The following is a 20,632-nucleotide window of genomic DNA, read 5'->3' as shown; positions in this document are numbered from 1 at the left end:
AACAAAACAAGCAAAAAGACTTTGGCTCTGGAAGGGAGCCCAAGGGAGGTGACCCCTGGCAATGGAAAGCAGGCCAGAAACCAAACAGGGAAGAGAAGAAACAACAGGAGAAGAATCAGGGAAGCATACTCACAACTTTAAATGGATCATTGTTACATTCACTTGTAAAGTCAAAAATAGAGGGTAGGGCTCTAGCGAGTGAACTCTTCTTGTAAATTAAGTATGGAATCTCACCATGATCTCCAGGAGAAGTGATCTGTCTTGTTCTTTGCTTTACTTGTTACGATATGGTGATGAAGCCTCCACTTTATTCCCATCAGTGATATCCACGAGTGCCATCTCGGGGTGAGCTATCCACATGGAACTATGAGTAACATTTAAGGAGGAGGAGGAAGGGCATCACTCATTGTTACTGGCTTTTAAATAACTTTATTGCCCAACTTCTCTGTGCATTCTCCAGTCTCTAGGGAGCTGTTTTCAGCAGAACTCATGATTTGAACTGTGTCTCCATCATGCTTCAAGAGTGTGGAAATATGTACCGATTGCTGATGAATGCTTTGGAAAGATTAAATGTTTTTGTTCTTATGGAATCTCTGATTTTATCTCAGACACACCACAAGTCACTTTACTCATCATTGTGGTAATAAGTATAGTCACAGAGCACAGGGAGCATGTCTCTGGATCACAAAGGAGGAGCTCCCAGGGCGAACCGCAGAAACCCAAGCTGAATATAATCAAGAGGATATTTTGATTATGGTCATGGTTTTCACAGGTGGAAAAGGAGCTTAATAACCTAACACTGGTTTCCCAGACTCAATCCTTGGTTTTGTCACAATTTATACAATCTTCATCCATTCAAAGTGTGGTAATATTTAGTTAAGAATTACTAGCTGCTGACAATGTGTATGGCAAGTTCTAAGTTCTTAAGGGTTGTTAATTAATTTACCTTTCACAATAACAGTTACAGCTATTATATCCATTTTATGCATGAGGAAACTTGGGAAAAGAGAGCTCATGGAACTTCTCCAAAGGCACACAATAAGTGGCGGAGCCACCTGATTCATGGTTTGTACTTTAAGCCATACATGACAGCCTGTCTCAAAAGATATGTTCTGGGCCTAGCATGGTAGCCTAGTGGTTAAAGTCCTCACCTTGAATGCGCTGGGATCCCATATGGGCACCGGTTCTAATCTTGGCAGATCCACTTCCCATCCAGCTCCCTGCTTGTGGCCTGGGAAAGCAGTCGAGGATGGCCCAAAGCCTTGGGACCCTGCACCCGTGTGCCCAGAGGAGGTACCCTGGCTCCTGGCTTTGGGTTGACTCAGCTCCAGCCATTGCAGTCACTTGAGGAGTGAATCATCGGATGGAAGATCTTCCTCTCTGTCTCTCCTCCTCTCTGTATATCTGACTCTGCAATAAATATAAATAAATCTTAACAAATATATATGTTCCACACTTTATTGTCTGGACCAGGACCATTGCCAGGAAGAGGGATTTTCAGAGTGTCACACCAAATGGGCTAGAGTTTCAGGGCACATCCCAAGCTGGCTGGGGATTACGGAAATGCCAGGAGTGGAAGCAGAAGGCTAACTTGGGACATGAGGCATGAAACATGGAGATAAGGTCGGGAGACCACCGCTTCGCTGATATGCAGATCCTCCCTGGCTCACAGGTTGCATTTGTACTTGGGTGGGCCAACAGGACGTGCCAGAAAGAGGTTGGAAGGTAGGAGAAGAGAAGGAGCCTTTGCTTTGCCAGGGGTGTCAACCCTCTATGACTTTAGCTTTGAGTGGCTTCTGTTGTAGGGACTCCTGCTGTCACTGGTTTTTCACAGTATGATGCCACTCCTGGAAGATTTGAGGATGAGAGATAGGCAAACTATCACCTTTCTTTTTGATTCCTGGGCCCCCACATACCCAGGGGTTCCCTTAAATCCAGCTGCACCTGTTTCAATAATTACTGCATTTAACTCTTTAAACGATTCCTGACAGATGCTGATTTTCTCGCCTGTAATTGCTGTCCTTGTCCCTTCACCTATGGGCCTTCTCACCTCCAGATCTGAGCCCAATCTGCCAAAGCTGCTTACCTGCTCTGGAGACACTGCCACACTCCTGTTCTGGGACTTCTCTCCTCTGCCCTGGCAAATTGTCTGTCCCTCTTCTCCTGTCTCTCTGGTCCAGGATGTCCACTTCACTGGTCTTCTGTTCCACATTGTCCACTCTGCCTGACAGGTGGTGGCTCTATGCTGCATGAGTTTGTTTACAACCTCATTTAATCCTCAGATTATCTGATGAAGTAGTGTTATACTAAGAGATGAAAAACCAAGTTTTTGTTGCTTCTGCGTAACCAGCATAAATCCCTCTTTCCTGCTGATAGCAGCCTGAGAGTCCTGTGAGGAAACACTCCCCTCTGCACTCCCAGGCTTGGAGACTCAGGTGAGGACAGACCCACCCAACTCTGGGCCAAAGACATCATGATTGGTTCCAAAATGTGAAAATCACATTTGTTGGACTAATCAGGCTCAATTCTGAGCCTTTAGTTGGGATACTCAGAATGGGGGCTTTTCTTGTGTGGTTGTTAAACAAGGAGACTGTGAGCCTTGCTGGTTGACCAACTGCCACCTTCTAAGAGAACTCGCCTAGGAATGATGTGGGTTCCAGAGGAAAGTAGAGTCAAAGATGGAGACGTGGATGAATGGATATATGCTTAAAGCTGGTGAATCCATGAAACTTCTGGGTCAGTGGGACAGGTGAAGTCTCTTTACTGTAAATTGAGTTGAGTTTCTTGTCGTTTGCAACCAGAAGAGTCCTGAAAGAGTGATTGACTTAGTGTTCCTATTCTGGCAACTAGCAGAGCTGACTATTGAACCCACATTTGCCCAAAGAGCCCTAAGTAGCTCCTCCAAGGCCCCTAAGGAGACCAATGGCTGTGAAAGCTACTCACATTTAACATTTCTCCCTAATGCTCTTCATTAGGGTCTTGAAGGAGCCAGTATGAAACAGACTGTTTCTTGTCTGGATATGAACTGCTTCTTTTTTTTTTTTAACATTTATTTATTTTTATTAAAAAGTCAGATACATTTAGAGAAGAGGAGAGACAGAGAGGAAAATCTTCAGTCTTCTGATTCACTCCCCAAGTGACTGCAATGGCTGGAGCTGAGCCAATCCAAAGCCAGGAGCCAGGAGCTCTTCCTGGTCTCCCAAGCGGGTACAGGGTCCTGAGGCCTTGGGCCATCCTCGACTGCTTTCCCAGGCCACAAGCAGGGAGCTGGATGGGAAGCAGGGCTGCTGGGATTAGAACCGGTACCCAAATGGGATCCCGGTGCATCCAAGGCGAGAACTTTAGCCACTAGGCCACAGTGCTGGGCCCCCAAGTGTCTTAAGGATGATAAAGCAACAGGATAGAGGATCTTGGTTCCCTGATGATCATTAAGTTGTCATATAATCCTAAACTCTCTACATTTATGTGGGAAAAAAGAGCCTTCTCTTTCATTTACACCACTGTTTGGCTTTGCCGTTATTTTCAGTGGCAGTTTAACCTAATTCTTAATAATCCAGGTCCTTTCTATGAATCAGATCCTACGGCAGGTGGAGGTCTTGAACCACTTTCGAAGCAGATCTGCAGATGCATTCTGAATAGAAGCTGGGTGCTTATGCATATCAGAGAGACTGAGCAGAGGTGATTTTATGTGAATAAAAATGTGTAGAGATATATAGGGGACCTGAGAGGATTTTGTATTTGTGGTTTGTGTTCTTTTTCCTTAATGTTACCAACTTCTGGCCTCATAAAAACTGACTGCTATTTTAAGTTTTGATTTGCAGGGTCATGGTTTAGAGACACCTCAGAACGTCTCAGCGAAGTGGAGAGTCTGGTCTTGTGCCTGATGCATCTTCTTTCTGTCCTACTCCCAGTAACATGTAGAATCTCCCTAAATCTGGTCTCCTCTGGGAAGCTCCCCCACCGCCACTGTCAGAGATCATCTCTTCCTAAATCCTTAAGATCCATGCCAATTTACTTTCCTTTTCTCAGCTGGTTGGCATGGAAGATGTCTTGGTTTTGAAACTGGAAGACCTAGTTTGACCTGTAACCTGCTATAAAACTTTGACCTAGTAAATAATAGCACTCGCTAAGAGTATTGGCTAATGAAAGGATTAAATAAGATAGAATGTGTCTAATTGCTTTATTGATGATGAAGTGTAATAAGATAAAATATATTATGACTGCTAGTATAACAGCCTTAATTTCCAAGGGATGTGGTTTTCTTTCAGTTTTAACATGGTACTAATATGATCCATCTCATACAGAATGAGTTGCTATTATACATTGTCCTTTAATTGTCCTATTTGTCAAAAAAATATTTTTTCAAGTGGATTAGCAGGGCTACAAGGCAAGGACCATATTTTATAACAAGCACCTACGACAGGGTTAAGTAAGAGAAAAGCATTTTAGGATAAAAGTGGGGCATACATAGGGTGAGTGTTAATATTCAACAAAAGGGACATTTTTAGCGAATGTACTGTTGTCTTGGGTGTAGCTCCTTGGCACACCATTGCCTGCACTTGATTGGATCTGGAGAGGCGGACTCACATCAGCCAATCTCATAGCAGACTGATGTATGGCCACCAGATGTAAGCTTGTTACTTAAGAGTGAGTATGATCACCACAATGCTCATACTCCCTGCTTCGTTACTTCCAGGTACTTCTATGTGTGAAAAGCCAGTTTTGTCTTGGGAAAGCTATGTGGTGAGCCTGGAACATTGGCATGAAAAAGTAGACCATTAAGAAGGCTACTCTCTCTGACCCACCATGTGTTGCTTTACTTCACAACCGAATTTACTTCTCCCGGAACAGAAGGTTCACATCCCAGACTTAGTGTCTTCCCGAATTAGGCAAAGTCTACCTCCCAACCCTCATGTTTCTGTGTTAGACTTTCTCTCAGTAGAGTTCCAGTTTAAGTGATTTGGTGTCTGCTTACTAAACTACAGTCACATCCAATTCTGCTTCCTGAGCTTGTACTCTGATTGCATCAGTCACTTCAATTATTGCTTGCCATCCATTTATCTGTCTATATGTCTTCAGTGTATTATTTAGCAGGAAGTTAGAATTTCTAACACTCACCCTGATCTGATGACCTGATTCCCATATGGCTCATTTACTGTCCTTTTGGATCTGGGTGGCGTTCTGAAGACTTGAGGGTGGCTTCTGATTTAGAAGCTGTCATCCCTAGTTGGGGTTTGAGGCTCCCAAACCTTACCAGACAGTCTCTTGGCTTTCTCTCATTGAAGGGTAATCACATAAAAAAATTTTTTTAAAGCTACTTTAATGCTTGTAGGGAAATCTGGAATTTAAGTTCTTGAGGACACCTCACTGTTGTCCCTTCTGGAATCAGGAATTATGGCATCACCTGCGCATTGAATAACTGGATAATGTTTGTGGTGCTGACCACTGGTTTTGCACTGTCCTGCCTTCCGAGTGGGGGCTGACTTGCTGATTTTTGTTGCCACCTGTTTTGAGCCCACCTGAAATGGATCATCTGAAAACACACTGGCTGAACACCAGGTGCTGTGCCACCATCCAAAACAGTTAAAAGGCACTTTCTCTCCTGCTGAGAAATTAACACCTTCTCCTTTGTTCCAACTTTCTGGGATCATTTCCAGTAGGTCCTGGCTGGGAGTTAATTAAATCTGTGTTGACACATACTCAGTTTCAAGTGGCTTTGCTCATACAGGAAACCTGTTGAGATTTTCCCTTTTGGGCCCAAGACCACTGATCCCGCTATTTACCCCAGTTTTCAGAGTAAGTTTTCCACCTGTCAGGAAAGGATGGAACTTAAAGTGGAAAGTTTATGAGATTCTTTACTTAAGAAAATCATGGTCTGTCACTTTCCCATAAAGCTTTCTAAATTTCAAGACCTGTCTTCTTCACGAAGCTTCATATTTTCTGTTCAAACAACTGGATTTTGTGATTACAGGAAGCTCTCCGAGGCAGCACTGTAGAAAATAACAAGGAGGGTCAGAATTCTCAAGCAGCAGCAGCTGTTTCAAGAACACAGTGCTCTAAAACAGAGTCAGAAGATCTAAATGTAGGTCAAGCAATTTTTAATTTCCATTGGATATTGCATATGCACAGCCGGGAGCTTTTTTTTTTTCCTGCCTTTCTTTTTTTCATTAAAAGTTAGAGATTTGGTGGGGGTGGGTGGGTACAGTTGGATGGGAAGAATAACTTGTAATGTTCCAAAACTACAATAGACTAAAGGATGGCTGATGGCAATTAGCTGTATATTTCAAAATTTTAAGTGGTGAGAATTTTGAATGTTTCTAACACAGTGAGCGATAAATGTTTGAGGTGGTAGATGTGCCAATTACCTTGCTCTGGTCATTATACATTGTATAAATGTGTTAAATGTCGCATTGTAACCCCTACATATGTATAAGTATTGTGTCAGTAAAATTTTTGAAAAATTACAAAAAAGAGATTTGGGTAAGTTATAAAAAATGATCAGCAGTAGCATCTAGACCCTGGTAGGTTGACCCCAACAATGCATACCAACCTCATCTGATCCTTTGTGCTTATTTCAGTGACCAGAGAGCACTGTTCACGAGCACCTGGTGACAGCATCCTTCCCCTGTGACTGTGTCATTGGGAAATCCCACTTAACACTGTTGCCACATAATTGGACCTGTCAGAGATGCTTGCCTGGCTAAAGGATAGATGGGGTAGGTTGTATTTGTTTAGTCTACTCTTTTTTTAGTTTAATTTTTTAAATTTAGCCAGCTTTTTAAAAGTTAGAATGTTTGTACAAAAATCACGATTTTTTTTTTTCTGGAAAGCCAAAGTACTGTGGCCACACTGCTTGGTAACAGTGGCTGCAGTTGAGCAATGCTGCCCCTTTTGGATGGGATGCGCCAATCTAGTATGTCAGCTCTCATATGACTGATTTCGTTCCAGCCAGTACAAAAATTCACACTATGCTATCCAGAGATGGCCTCCATAACTAGCCTGTGTGTGAGACAGATGCTTCTTTCTTCTGTGGGAGGGGAAAAGGTGCGAGTTATTCTCAGTCACTTGTGTCCAAGTCCAGAATGAGTGGGGCGGAAAAACTGGCTTCCAGAAGGTGAGTCAAAGGGTAGGGTTTATTTATTGGCTTTGTAGGGAGATGGAGAAGGAAGATAAAGGTCTAGAGTGAGGATTGGAGAGATAGTGGGTAGCTCCTGGGTGGGTCCTGGGAGAGGTGGTACGAGGAGGAAGGTTGACAGCTTTGCCAAGAGGACACTGAGAAACTGCTGAGTTGTCTGATACCCAGAGAGGGTCCTGGCTATGGAATGTTGTGCACAAACAAGGACCTTCTCCCCAGGAGCCTGTGGACTCCCTCCAGGACACCACCCCTGACAGAGGCCCAGCTTTCTTCATCTCTAGGTTTCATATATCAGCACAGTGCCTGGTCTGTGTATTGGGCCTCCATAAACGCCTATGTGAGACTTAGTGATGTGCCTTTGCATGTGTGTGTATGTGTGTATCTATGTGAATGTAGGAAGGGGCCAGTAAGGGGAGCGGACGTGAGCAGAGAAATGGAGAAGAGCAAAGAATGTCTCTGGAGTGTACAGTACTTGCCAAGAACCACAGGGCTTTGTCATCAGATGACAATGGCTCATTTAGAAATTTCTTCTCCCTTCCCCAAGCCAGGAGTAGTGATGGGTAGTGGATTGCATTTTTGCCCCCAAGGCCCAGGCATCCTCAGCGACAGCTCTGAGTAATGAAGGCTGGGGTAAGGACCTCATTTAGTGAATCATTGGATACTCAACAACCTTCCTCTGACATCCATTTTCTTTATGTCTGTCCCACTTTCTAACTTACATATGTTTGGTACATCACGTGACACACATAGGAAACAGAAAGGCAATGTGACACAATAGTAAGACCAAGAAGTCAAATAGATCTGGATCCCAACCTGTCTCTTCCTGTCCCAAAACATGGTGAAGCTAGGCAAGCTGCTTGTCTTTCTGAGTTTTGAGCTATTTGCTGAAAATGGAACTAATCTCTTATTTAGTTCTTAGGGATTATAAAGAGTAAATAGTGCCTGGTATTTGGTAAGTACTCAATAAAGGTTACTGTTATTATTGCAAAGTTCAAAGTTGAACAGATATTCCCATTTGTCACTTTCTTTTAACAATGGTTTTTTGACACAGTGGTCTGCATGGCCAGGAAATAGTTGGTCTCTGTGTTTTCAGATGGAATGCAATACTTGATTCCCCAATCCTGAAATTGCTCTCTGGGTTTCAGGGAGTGGACACACAGTGGCCACTCGCAGGGCCATGACAGAATGGACTTCTGTCTATGTACTGTGACCCTCTTTATTTTGGAGTAAACATCTGGGCTGTGGTCCCTGCTTGTCAAACCAACTCTCTGATCACTTACCCTTGTTAAAAATGCCATCTGCCTTGGTCCTCTCTGTAGAAATCTTCCCTGACTCCTATCAGATGTCCTGGGAGCTTCCTGACCACAGGCTCAAACCTCGCCACATTCCCTGCCCACATCACAGCGGGAGGGGTTTGCTCAAAACCTCACACCAATTTTCCCCTTCTTCTTCTTTGGAAATCCAGACCTTCTCCCAAATGAGGACTGATACTCACTTTGGACCTGAACTAGAGAAAATTCCTTGTAGTCCAACATACAGAATCAAACACTCTGGCTTCTCCCATCTTGTCTCTCTCCCTCCCCTTTCCAGTGGTAGAAAGGCATGATGAAGTGCAGCATTAGCCCTTGTTCCTACAGCCCAGCTCCTCGGATGAGCGTGTCAGGCTGGATACTGTAGCTAAACATAAATGAACGGTTATTAATGATGGTCATAATGTTTGCTAGCAGTTCGCTGGCTGGGATTCTCGGATTTTTTTTCCACTGTGTTTTGAAGGGTTAGGTTATTTAAACTTACCATCAAATAGAATCAAATCAAAGTGAGCTAATTTTTCTTAAACACTAATCATTTTAAGGCTATTGAACTAAATATAGAGGCAGTTCATTAAATCATTAAAACAGCCTGCAATAATGCTCACAAAGTCATTATGGAGCTATTCCCTAGCCAGAGAGGTAGTGTTGCCTTAAGCACAGTTTAATCAAATTAGATGGTGGGCTATGTCATGGGGTTTCTCCTATTGATATTCATTAAAAATACATGATTTATCACTAATCTCTGTGAGGTAGATCCCACTCTTCCAAATGAATTTTGTAAATGTCAAGGGGAAGAAAACAGAATGGTGTATTGTTATAATAATTTAAGAGTGGTGTGATCACATTTACATTTTATATACTATGCAATTTAGGAACAGATAATAGCTTTAACAAGGCTAAACTTTTTTCCTTAGTTAAAGTTAGAACAGTAAGGCTGAACCCTGGGGATTAGCCATTATAGTTTATCTCAGAATGGGCTCCCACATTTGAATGATCTTTCAGGAGAATGGCAGTTTGTTCCATTGTTCAGTTAATGCTTCCCCCAGATTCCTTGGCAAATGGATTTCTACATAAATTCATGCTGTCCTGTTGGGTTAATATACAATTCCTGGTTTGGGACCTGTCATGATCTGGCACCTGATGGAGGTGGTTGCAGGTGGTTTACTGGCCCTTGTATTACTCCAATGGTGCTCACCTTTCACCTTCACCCTCCATCACTTCTTGGGCCTACAGATATGCCCTCCCAACCCTGGATTTGCCCAGCTCTTTCCTGGTAGTGGACTGTAGAGGGCTGATAACAGCTTAAGTATTACCCCACCCAGAGATATTTGCATTTTAACAGGGATCAAAGCTGAAACTAAAGGGATTATGTCCTAATAGTAGAATTTTGAGCATCAGCCAGTAGGTGAAAGAGGATTTGCTGCTGCCACAGGAGCCTCCTCTCTGGCCTTGAAGGGAGAGGAGGGCCATGCTCTGGGGGACAAGGGCAGGCTACAGAAGGATGGACAGAAATGCCGTCAGCCAAACTCTGCTCTTCTTTTTCCACTTCGTGTTTGGTCTTTTCTTTTAAACTGTGAAATGAGCTCTCTCTGTTTCAAGAGCTCCCTTCCAAAATAGGTATCTTTCTGGAGGGTATGCTTTGAAATATTGATACTATGATTTGTCCTCTAAACATTTGTTTTCTCCCCAAACTGGAGACCAGTGTTTGAAACTGAAATTCACAGTTTCGTTTAAAATTCTCCATCTTGCCTTTGCAGTACCCCTGCAGGCAAAAAGACACTTAAAAAAGGTACAGTACCTTTTCGATATGAAAATGTGCCTGTTCTTAGCAAGACACATGAGCTGTCTCTCCACACTCGAGACGCTTATCAAAAGCCTTTCAGGATATGACTTACAGCCAGAATGGTCAGGATGGGCAGACAGAGGGACTCGATTCATACACGATAGGAAGGCTTTTAGCATCTTGCCCATTTAACCTAATCTAAAAACGAAATGAAATCCTATTTTCTTTTACTCCACTGTACTGCAAAAGAATGGCATGCCCATTCTGCCGGGGGAGATCTCTAACTTGACTGTTGGCTCAGTGGGAAGCTTTCAGAACCAATCTCAATGCCTAACTTCAGAGACAATAGGAACTGGCCATTAGCTGTAGAAGCTCCTACCTATGAAGTTGAGGAGATGTCAACAGGACAGGACTAAATTGTTGGCAGGAACTGATTTGTCAAAATAAAAAAGAAACAAACAAACCCACACAGTTCCAGTGAAGCCTCTTGCTCAGTAACTGACTGTCTAATGCAGCTGGGGTATTGTTTCCAAATTAACTTCTTCTTTGATAATTTGATTAAAGGAAACCTTGTCCTGGTGGTTTCTCTTGTGCAAAGCTGCACACACAGCTAAGGTCAGGGCATGTTTATTTTAATGACAAATAATGGCAAGTTTGGTGGCTTCATGGGGAAGTGCTAGATATATGTTTAAAATGATACTGCCTTCTCACCCCTCTTCATTCATCAGGCAAGCACCTTGATTACTTGCCTTACAAGACTGCTCTGTAGAACTTAAGTTCTCCATTGACACTCTGCAAACATTGTTCTTGCATATTTGTGGTTGAAAAAGCCAGGAAGTGGCATGGTGGCTGATGTTAAGCAGCCAGTACTAGATGCACCTTGCTTAACCCTTGTGAGGTAATGATGTGGTACTGGCATCCCATATGGTAACCTATTTGAATCCCAGCTACTCCATTTCTGATCAAAGTCCCTGCTATGCACCTGGGAAAGCAGCAGCAGGATGACCCAAGAGCTTGAGCTGCTCACCCATGTGGAGCCTCTGTTCCTGCCTTTGGCCTGCCACAGCCCCTGACCATTGTGGACATTTGGGGAGTATACCAGTGGATGGAAGCTCTCTCACTCTGTCTCACTGTCTCTCTCTGCAATTCTGACTTTCAAAGAAATAAATAAGTCTTTTAAAGAAAATCTCACTGTAAGGAAAACCTAAATTTTCTGCATACACAGCTTCATTAATCTGCTGTCTTCAAATGGATTTTAACCAGCATCCAAAAGAATAATTAGAGTCCTCTGAATTCTAACTTGATTCCATGGTCATCTGAGAGGCCAGACAATGTGTGAAATGTCTGGGGTGTGCATGTTTGCATAAGAGTGAGAATGTGTGCTTTCTAATAATTACTCACATTTTTACTGCCCTGTCTCAGTGCACCAGAGAAGTGGCTATGATCAGTTATGTCATTGTTAGAAAGAAGTCCTTTTTTATTGACACATTACAGAGTTTTAAAATATATGATAGTGCCATTAACCTTCATGTGGTCACCAACCAGCCCCTCCTCATGATGCTGCTCAAAGTGTGAGCTCCATGGGATGTAATTATTCTTGGATTCCTCTCTGCCTCTTTTTGCCCTGCTCTCCAGCTAAGATTCATACATGAATCTCATCCAAAGCCCTTGTTTCACCCTCACTGTGGGCTTTTGAGCTGCAGTTTCCTGTTCAGTTTGGTGTGTGCCAAGGTCCTGCAGGGAGAAGAGACACACATGTTATTAACAAGAGCGTCTAGCACTGGGCTATGTACAGGTGGCAGTTTAATAAGTACTCTTGGGTGACAGAATTGAGTTGTCAGGCCCTCTGCTTTCCTGGCTATTAATCCTTTTCTGCATGGAACAAAAGAATGAGACAACCAGGACACACACACACACACACACACACATACACACACACACACACACAGCTCTTCAAGCCTGGCTTTCAACTGATGGTGAAGAAAGTATTTCAAAAGCAGTGAAATGAATCAGATAAGCCAGTTGCAGGAATGGATGATCACAGGATCCCAACTCTGGGCATGGTCTCAGAGGATATTTTTTAAATGGACAGACAGTGAGGGATTTCCTTCCCAAAATTCACCTTCTCTTCTTTTTCCTTCCTGGTAATGGCCAACTTTCATGGTTGATGGCACACCCCTCCCCCAGGGCAGCAGCAATCTAGCTGTCTTTTTCCCTAGCTGTCTTATTCCCTAGCTGTAACACAGATTCCAGTACATGGTAGATAGCCAACCCACATTTGTTGCATTAAGGAATTTCATAAGCACTGGCAAAAGGCAGAAGGGAGTAAGAGTACTATCTATTGTTTAACTACCTCTGCAGTCCTACATTTAATAATACAAGGTAGTATTCCTAACTGAAATATGTAATAGAAATTGTGTCTGTATAAAGCATGTTTAATGAAACATTGATTGTCAGATTGGCACATTAACTACTGCTCACACTTCTTTATATGCTCTAATTAAGTTTTGAAATGTTTTCTTCTACTGAACAAGTACAAGTACTACCCCAGAGTCTGGGAAGTGGAGATGGATCATGTTAGCATTTGCTCTTTAGCTCCAGTACTTGCAGATGGAAACTGTGTGGTGAATGTTTCTTGAATGTCATGGCATAAAGGGAGGCATGATGAGTGCTTTCAGATCCAGATTGGATGAGCCAGGCAGGAATTACTCAGGTGAATGCAGTTTACTGGTATGAGGCAAAAATCAAGTTTCTTGCGCCAGGCACAATGGCTCAGTGATTAAATTCTTGCCTTGCATGTGCCAATATCCCATATGGGCACCGGTTTATGTCCTGGTTGCTCTACTTCCCATTCTGCTCCTTGCCTGTGACCTGGGAAAGCAGTAGAAAATGGCCCAAAGCCTTAGGACCCTGCACCCACATGGGAGATGCAGAAGCTCCTGGCTTCTGGTTTCAGATCCTGCCACTATGGCCACTTAGGGAGTGAACCAGTGGATGGAGGATCTCTCTATATTTCCTTCTCTCTGTAAATCTGCCTTTCCAATAAAAATAAACTATCTTTAATAAATCCAAGATTCTTGCCTATGTCTATTAGAAATGAGGACTTGTTGTTGTTGTTGTTGCTTAATTTGGGTTATCTTTATTACCGTTTAAGCTGTTTTGACTTCAGAACGGAATCAATGAATCATAGAAAGGGCCCTGGCGAAAGGCAGCTGTGCTTGTCCTGCTGGACGAGGGGAGGCAGGACATTCCAGCAGCAGCACAAAAAATGTCCCACTTCTGTTACAGGCCTGAGTAACTTTGAGAACATAATCTACAGTGCCACATCTCATGGTTTTTGTTTTCCTTGGAGGCACCGGATATAGTGACAAGAAACTATGAAGTTATAAAATCAAGATGGAAGGAGGGATTAAATCTAGCATAAATTTCAGAAAGAAAGAGAACCCAACTCAGAGAGTTCATCTTCTGGAGACTAAAGAGATAGACAGAAAATAAAGTTGTGCCAACACAGTTAAGGGCAAAGTGGAAGTGGCATTCTGACTCACATCCCATCTTATCATCCACATCTTCAGGCAGATTGAGGCTGGGTTAAGAGCTGCCTGCAAAAAGGCCAATTTTTTTCTTCAAACTAAGGAGATGACAGTGTTGGGATTATCTACAGGCACACAAGTGGAAGGACCGGAGCATCTCCAGGAGAGCATCAGACTGTGACTACCTGAAGTCTCCCTTCTCACAAGAGAAACCAAGGTACAATAACTGGATGCACACTTTTCTAGAAAGTCTTGCAAGTCTTTCGTTATACCTTTCAGAACAAATATAAGAAATTGGAAAACTGATAATGCATTATAGTCTGAGATCTTTGACAAATGGACAGTGCTTCTTGATTGTCACATGTGAAGCAGTGACTTTTCATGGATTTTTTTTTTAAGATTTATTTGATTTTTATTACAAAGTCAGGTATACTGAGAGGAGGAGAGATAGAGAGGAAGTGGAGCTGCCGGGATTAGAACCAGCAGCCATATGGGATCAAGGCGAGGACCTTAGCCACTAGGCCACACTGCCAAGCCCATCATGGATGTTTAAAAAGAATTTTTATAGTAAGTGTGTTTTTCAACATTCATACAATAAAGAATTTTGTCTTTTGAAAGTCAAGACTGTGTATTTTCACTTGGTAAATGCTCCAAGACTGTTGAGGATAAATTTCTCTGTGTCCTTAATTCAAATGGTTGAATACAATTTATCAATGTGATGGAACTCCTTTAAGGCATGAGGAAAAGATCAGTGTTAAACAAACAGATACATTTTTTGTAATCATTGAACATCTTAGTTCATAAATCTTTTTTTTCTCCCTGCCCCTCTACCCTGACTGAGAATAAATGCAATAAGGCTCTGATTGGAACTTTGACACTGAAAACAAATGATTACACTATATCCATTCCATATTAAATTTATTTCTAAAGACTTTACCTTCAAAGGTGGGAACAGAATGTAACATCTGTTGAAATGGACTCTTGTTTGTTCTCCAAGACTGGTCACTGACAATAATTAAAACTCACTCATTTAGAAAAGAACACATATACAAGAGCTTTTTTTTCAATTAATATACCTAAAATACAAATATGATCTTTCTGCCTGGGAAAACAAAAGCAAATGTCAGTGCAAGAAGAGTGTGATCCTGCTTCTGTAAAGCAAACAGTTACAAAATGAGCTATACCAAAGGAGGTGCTGTTAGGGCATGCCCACATGCATGACAGCTGGGCTGGTTACTCATGCCTTCTTTTTTTCTTCTGCCTGCGGTATGAGCTGCTCTTATAAAATAAAGCAATCAGGTTGAATGGGGACAGCACTGTGACACAACAGGTTAAGCTACCATGACCAGTTACAGCAGCATCCCACATCTGAGTGTGGTTCAAGTCTAGGCACCTCTGCCTCCTATCCAGCTTCCTGCTGTGTGTCTGGAGGGCAGCAGATGAGAGCCTATGGGAGACCCTACTGGAGTTCCAGGTGCCTGATGTTGGCCTTGCCCAGTCCCCACTGTTGCAGTCATTTGGGGAGTGAGGCATTGGATGGAGGATCTCTTTCTAGCTCTCTGTCTCTCTGTGTGGCTCTACTATTCAAGTATTCGAAAATAAACATTTTAAAAAGAAAAAAATAAGAACTTAAATAACTGGTAACAGTCCTATCCACTTGTGGACTTGCTGTATTCTTTATGTCCTGAAATTCTCTGGATACAGCAATCAGTCTTTCTGCCTTCTTTTTCAATAATAGCTTCTGTCAAAGCACAAATATTTATTTTTTGTAACATTTTAAAAATACTCCTTTGTTTTTATTTGAAAGGCATAGAGAGAAAGAACAAAGAGAACTCTTCAATCTTTCCATCTGTTGGCTCACTCCAAATGGCCACACTAGCCAGAGCTAGGCTGATCCAAAGCTTGGAGCCAGGAGCTTATTCCAGGTCTCCCATGTGGGTGCAGGGGCCCAAGAACTTGAGCTATTCTCTGCTGTTTTCCCAGGCCGTTAGCAGGGAGCTGGAGTGGAAGCAGAACTGTCAGAACTGCACCAAGTACCCATATGGGATGCTGGTGCTATAGGTGGAGGCTTAGCCTGCTCAGGAGAAAAGAAGAAAGAAGAAGCTGGCTAAAAACATGGAATAGTAGAGTATGCATTCAACCAGAATCTACTTTAGTGGGGTTGACATTTCGAAAAACCAAACAACCAAAAAAACTGGCTCTGTTTCAAAAATTGGCCCAGTTTCTCTTTCATTTCCTTTTTCTCTTTCCTCCTTTTTCTTTGTTTCCTCTAATAAACTTGGGGCTTGTTTATGATGGGGGCCTTCTATTAGCTTGTTCCTATAGCAAGGTAGGTGAGTCTTGTTTGTGGAATAAAGGTTCAGAGATGCTAAGTGATTCACCCAAGGTCACACAATGGATTAACAGCAAGATCAGGGCTAGAATTCAGACTAAGTCAGGAAGCTCACTGACTACAGGAAGCAACCTGTGCTGTCAAAAGGAGTACTGGCATCTGGAGCAGAACAGCTGTTAGTAAACTGACAAGGACATGGACAGTGCAGCTTATGTTACCCAAACAGGATGGTGGTGATGGCAGTGAAGCCAGAAATCAAGTTGATGCATTTCAAGACATGCTGAAGCTCTTTTAATACCATGGCTCTTCATGACAAAACAAACTGTAACCACTATTTTCAACTTCTCACAACTAAGATGCATGTAGTTTTGTAAAAAGTGCAGACATACCTGGTGTTATACTTTTGTGAAGGCCATCTAGTATGAATTTAATTAGAAAAGGCAAAAAAGAAACCCATGTGTGTTAAAATCACAGTGAAACTATTCTGTTAAAAACTCTTAAGAAATAGGGCCCAGCATGGTAGCCTAGTGGCTAAAGTCCTCACCTTGAACATGCCAGGATCCCATATGGGCGATGGTTCTAATCCTGGCAGCTCCACTTCCTATCCAGCTCCCTGCTTGTGGCCTGGGAAAGCAGTTGAGGATGGCCCAAAGCCTCGGGACCCTGCACCTCTGTGGGAGACCGGAAGGAAGTTCCTTGCTCCTGGCTCCAGATCGGTGCAGCACCAGCAGTTGTGCTCACTTGGGGAGTGAATCATCGGACGGAAGATCTTCCTCTCTATCTCTCCTCCTCTCTGTATATCTGACTTTGTAATAAAAATAAATATATCTTAAAAAAAACTCTTAAGAAATAAAGCACCAGGTCTGCAAGCAACAAGAGTATAGACGAGAGATTTCTCTCCACTGACATGCCCACCCCATGAGACAACCGTTCAACCTCCAGACCTGGGATCTGAGAGGGAAAATGATTTTGCAGTGTGAAGGTATTCTGAGTAATTGCCTTCTTTGAAAGAATTTCATTTTTTTTCTTATGACACACAGAGAAGAACCTGTTTTCAGAGAAGATATTGGAGTTAATCGGCCCAGGATAATGGTTACTTTTGACCAAAGACACAGCCCCAGGAGTTGTGGCTTCGTTCCTTTCACATGTTGATCAATTCTGAATCTTCAGGGTGGTGTGGGATATTCTGTTTCTGTAGCTCCCTTTGAGAGAAGCATCCTATAATTTTTACCCATTTCTTGCCGTTGCTGCTGATGGTGATTCATATCTCCACTAGAACCATGCTGGTTGGAATTGACCCTTTGCAAGCATTCCTCCAGGACACGATGAATAAGAAAATAGAGGGGTGGAAAAGGAAGAGAGTAAGCTAGCAAAGGGGGGAGGTAAGAGACAACACTTGTAAGACAGAGTCTAGAGAAAGTGGGTTGTCTCAGTGCTTTGACCCCCACATACCTCTGCACCCACATTCAAGCTGCTTCATTGAAGATATCTTACTTTGAAAGTCTCTACAAACCTACAGAGTTAGGTGGAGAGACATAAAACACTCCAGTCATGCCAATATATTTTTTTAATGTCTACTTTGTGTCTGATGCTATGTAGAAAACATCAATTTCTAGAAATAAAAATTGTAGTTACAGGGAACGTGCCTTTACCTTTGTGGTCAAGATGTCTGCATCACACATCGGAGTATCTGAGCTTGTTTCCTGAGTCCACCTCCTGAGTCCACCTCCTGTGTCCAGCTTCTTGCTGAAGTAGACCCTGAGAGGCAGTGATGACTCAAGTGGTTGAGTCCCTGCCTCTCCTGTGGGAGTCCTGGATTGAGTTATTGGCTCTCAGCTTTAACCTTGTCCAGGTTTTGAGGGCATTTGGTGAGTGGCTGAGTGGGTAAGAGCATGCTCTGTTTCTGTCTCGCAAATAGATAAAAAAGTTTTAAAAGAAAAATTGCAGTTATAGACCAATTTTCCTACTAATTTACTTCTTCTCCAAGTTGAAGCAATTTCTGTATTTGGAAAGAAATTCAGTGTGATGTTTTTGACCTTTCTGTTCTTATCTTTTCTGTTTTGTAGTGATTTTCTAAACTTGACACCTTTTTGGAGAAAACAGTGTCAAAATTTGTATAAAATGTAGCAGTTGTTCCTGAGAATAGCACTGTGCCTTTGTATGATATAGTTTAAGTTTCACTAACATCATAAGTGCCATTTCTGTGAGTGCACAGTTTGTTCATGAATGATACAAGAACACTTGAGGCTCCCCCCATACCCACACACAGATTTTTAATCTACTAACTCATTTCCCCAATGCCTACAGTGGCTGGGTTGGCCCAAGCCAATGCTAGGGGCCATGAACTCAGTCTGGGTCTCCCATGTGGGTGGCAGGGACCCAATTACTTGAGCTACTACTTGCTGTTTCCCAGCATGTGTATTAGCAGGAAGCTGGACTGCAAGTGGAACTCTAATATGAGAAGTAGGTATCCTAACTCATGTGTCACAACTCATCCCTAAATTCCCCCTTTTTGTAAGGATACTTTTTATGTTATATTAGGACTTACTTGGATGATTTTCTAAATATAGCAGGTAACATTTTGAGGTACTGGGAGTTAGTACTCTAGAGAAATTTAGGGGTTGGAGGAGAGACACAATCCAATGTATAACAAGGATTAATTTATATTGCTTCAAATCATGTTGACTTCTGGGTGAAATCTGAGGTGACTGACATATTTACAGATTATCCTGCGATGTTGTGACACCTTGTACAGTTGGGTACCCCATGTTGCTGCCTGGAAGGTCTGGTTCAAGTATCTCTATGAAGAAATTCTCTAGGATCTAATAACATTTTCAACAACTATATAAACTAATAGAATGTAAATGAAATTATGTGTACAAGCATCTAGAAGCCAGTAGCATATAGAAATTTTGTGTACTAGATCACTGTTTCTCATCAAGCATAAGGGAAACAGAATTCATTTCTGTGCTGTATTTGTGCTTCCTTGACACTAACTTTTTTTAAAGGCATTCTCAACAATAAGTAAATAAATAATTCAATTGATAAATGTGCACATATTTAAATACACATTTATTCAAAGATACACAAAGTGTCAATAGGCACATAAAGAGATGCCCAACATCATTGATGATTAGAGAAATGCAAGTCAAAAACCACAATAAGATACTCTTTCACACGTATTATGATGGCTATAGTAATATATTTTCTAAAAAAAAAAGAGAAAGAAAAATCAGATGAGATGTCTGTATCCTATATCAGAGTCCTACCTTCTCTGCTTCCAATCCAGCTCCCTGCTAATGTGTCTGTGAAGGAGCATGTGATGGCTCAAGTACTTGAATTCCTGCCACCCACTTGGTAGACCTAAGTGGAGTTCCTAGCTCCTCGCCTGGCCCTGCCCTGGCTACAGTGGCCATCTTGGGAGTGAATCAACAGTTGAAAGATTTCTCTTTGTTTTGCTCTTTATGTCACTTTGCCTTTCAAATAAATAAATAAATCTCTTTTTTTGAAAAAGAAAATATCTGATATTTATGAGGATATAGAGAAACTGAAAACCTTATTTACTACTGATAGGAATATAAAATGGTGAAAGTCATTATGGAAAAAAATGTAGCTCTTTTAAAACTTAAATACAACTACTGTATGACCCAATTACTCTAGCCTGAGATATGTATTTAGCCAAAACAATTAAAAGTAGGAACTCAAAAAGATGCTATACAGCAATGCTCATAGCAACATTATTCATAATAGCCCAAAAGATCTGTGTCTCCATAAAGAAATAAATGAACAAAATATGGTAAATATACACAATGGAATACTCTTCAATTATAAAAAGGCAGTGGAATTTTGATTACATTACAACACAGAAAGACCATGAAACAGTCATGCTTAGTGAAATGAGCCAAATATAGAAGTGTAAATATTGATTGATTTCACTTATATAATGAGATACCTAGAAGAGGCAAATTCATAGACACAGTAACTCGAATGGAGGCTATCAAGGGTGGGAGTAGGGACAAAAAGGGAAGTTGTTGTTTGGTTGGTGCAGAGTTTATGCTGGAGATGATGAAAAAGTTTTAGTTGTAGATAGTGATGATGGACACATAGCCTGTGAATGTATTTAATAACATTGAGTCAGACACTTGTAAATGTTTAAAATAATAAATATTATGTTGTGTTTATTTTATCACAGTAACAAAATGTGGCAAGTCCATTTAAATAAAGGAAAGCACTGTTTTGGGAGCTCACCAGTTATTGCCATGTTGGTTGGTGAACAGTGTGTTTGAAGTCCTATCTAGACATGGATGCTCTCTTAGATTCAATTTCACTCATTTATTGGTACTCAATATGATAAATGCTTATTAAAGTATCTGCTGTGTGCAAGGCATTAATTTTGCTTATAATTAGTTAACTGAACAACTAGCAGGAGTGGAGAAACTTTTTTTTTTTTTTTGCCCAGGTCCATTTGGATATTTATAACAATTTACTGGTCACAAAAAATTTATCAAACTAAAAATCAGTCTGCTATAGATTTATTAAATT

The 20,632-nt window shown here is 41.7% G+C and overlaps 1 protein-coding gene across 5 annotated transcripts in view; it reads left to right on the top strand.

The window, feature by feature from the left end:
- BCL11A (BCL11 transcription factor A) overlaps window positions 1–20,632 on the top strand; it is a 267,180-nt gene that overhangs the window by 85,318 nt on the left and 161,230 nt on the right. For 2 of the 5 annotated variants that reach the window (XM_058667838.1, XM_058667840.1), the window contains exon 3: window positions 5,972–6,082. The exons of the other annotated variants lie outside the window; for them this stretch is intronic. The gene's annotated coding sequence lies outside the window, so the exon portion shown is untranslated. The remainder of the gene's footprint in view (window positions 1–5,971; window positions 6,083–20,632) is intronic. 5 annotated transcript variants of the gene reach the window in all.

The sequence above is a fragment of the Ochotona princeps genome, chromosome 8, assembly GCF_030435755.1.
Source record: "Ochotona princeps isolate mOchPri1 chromosome 8, mOchPri1.hap1, whole genome shotgun sequence".
Classification (NCBI taxonomy): domain Eukaryota; kingdom Metazoa; phylum Chordata; class Mammalia; order Lagomorpha; family Ochotonidae; genus Ochotona; species Ochotona princeps.
This window is presented reverse-complemented; position numbering and strand designations above follow the sequence as displayed.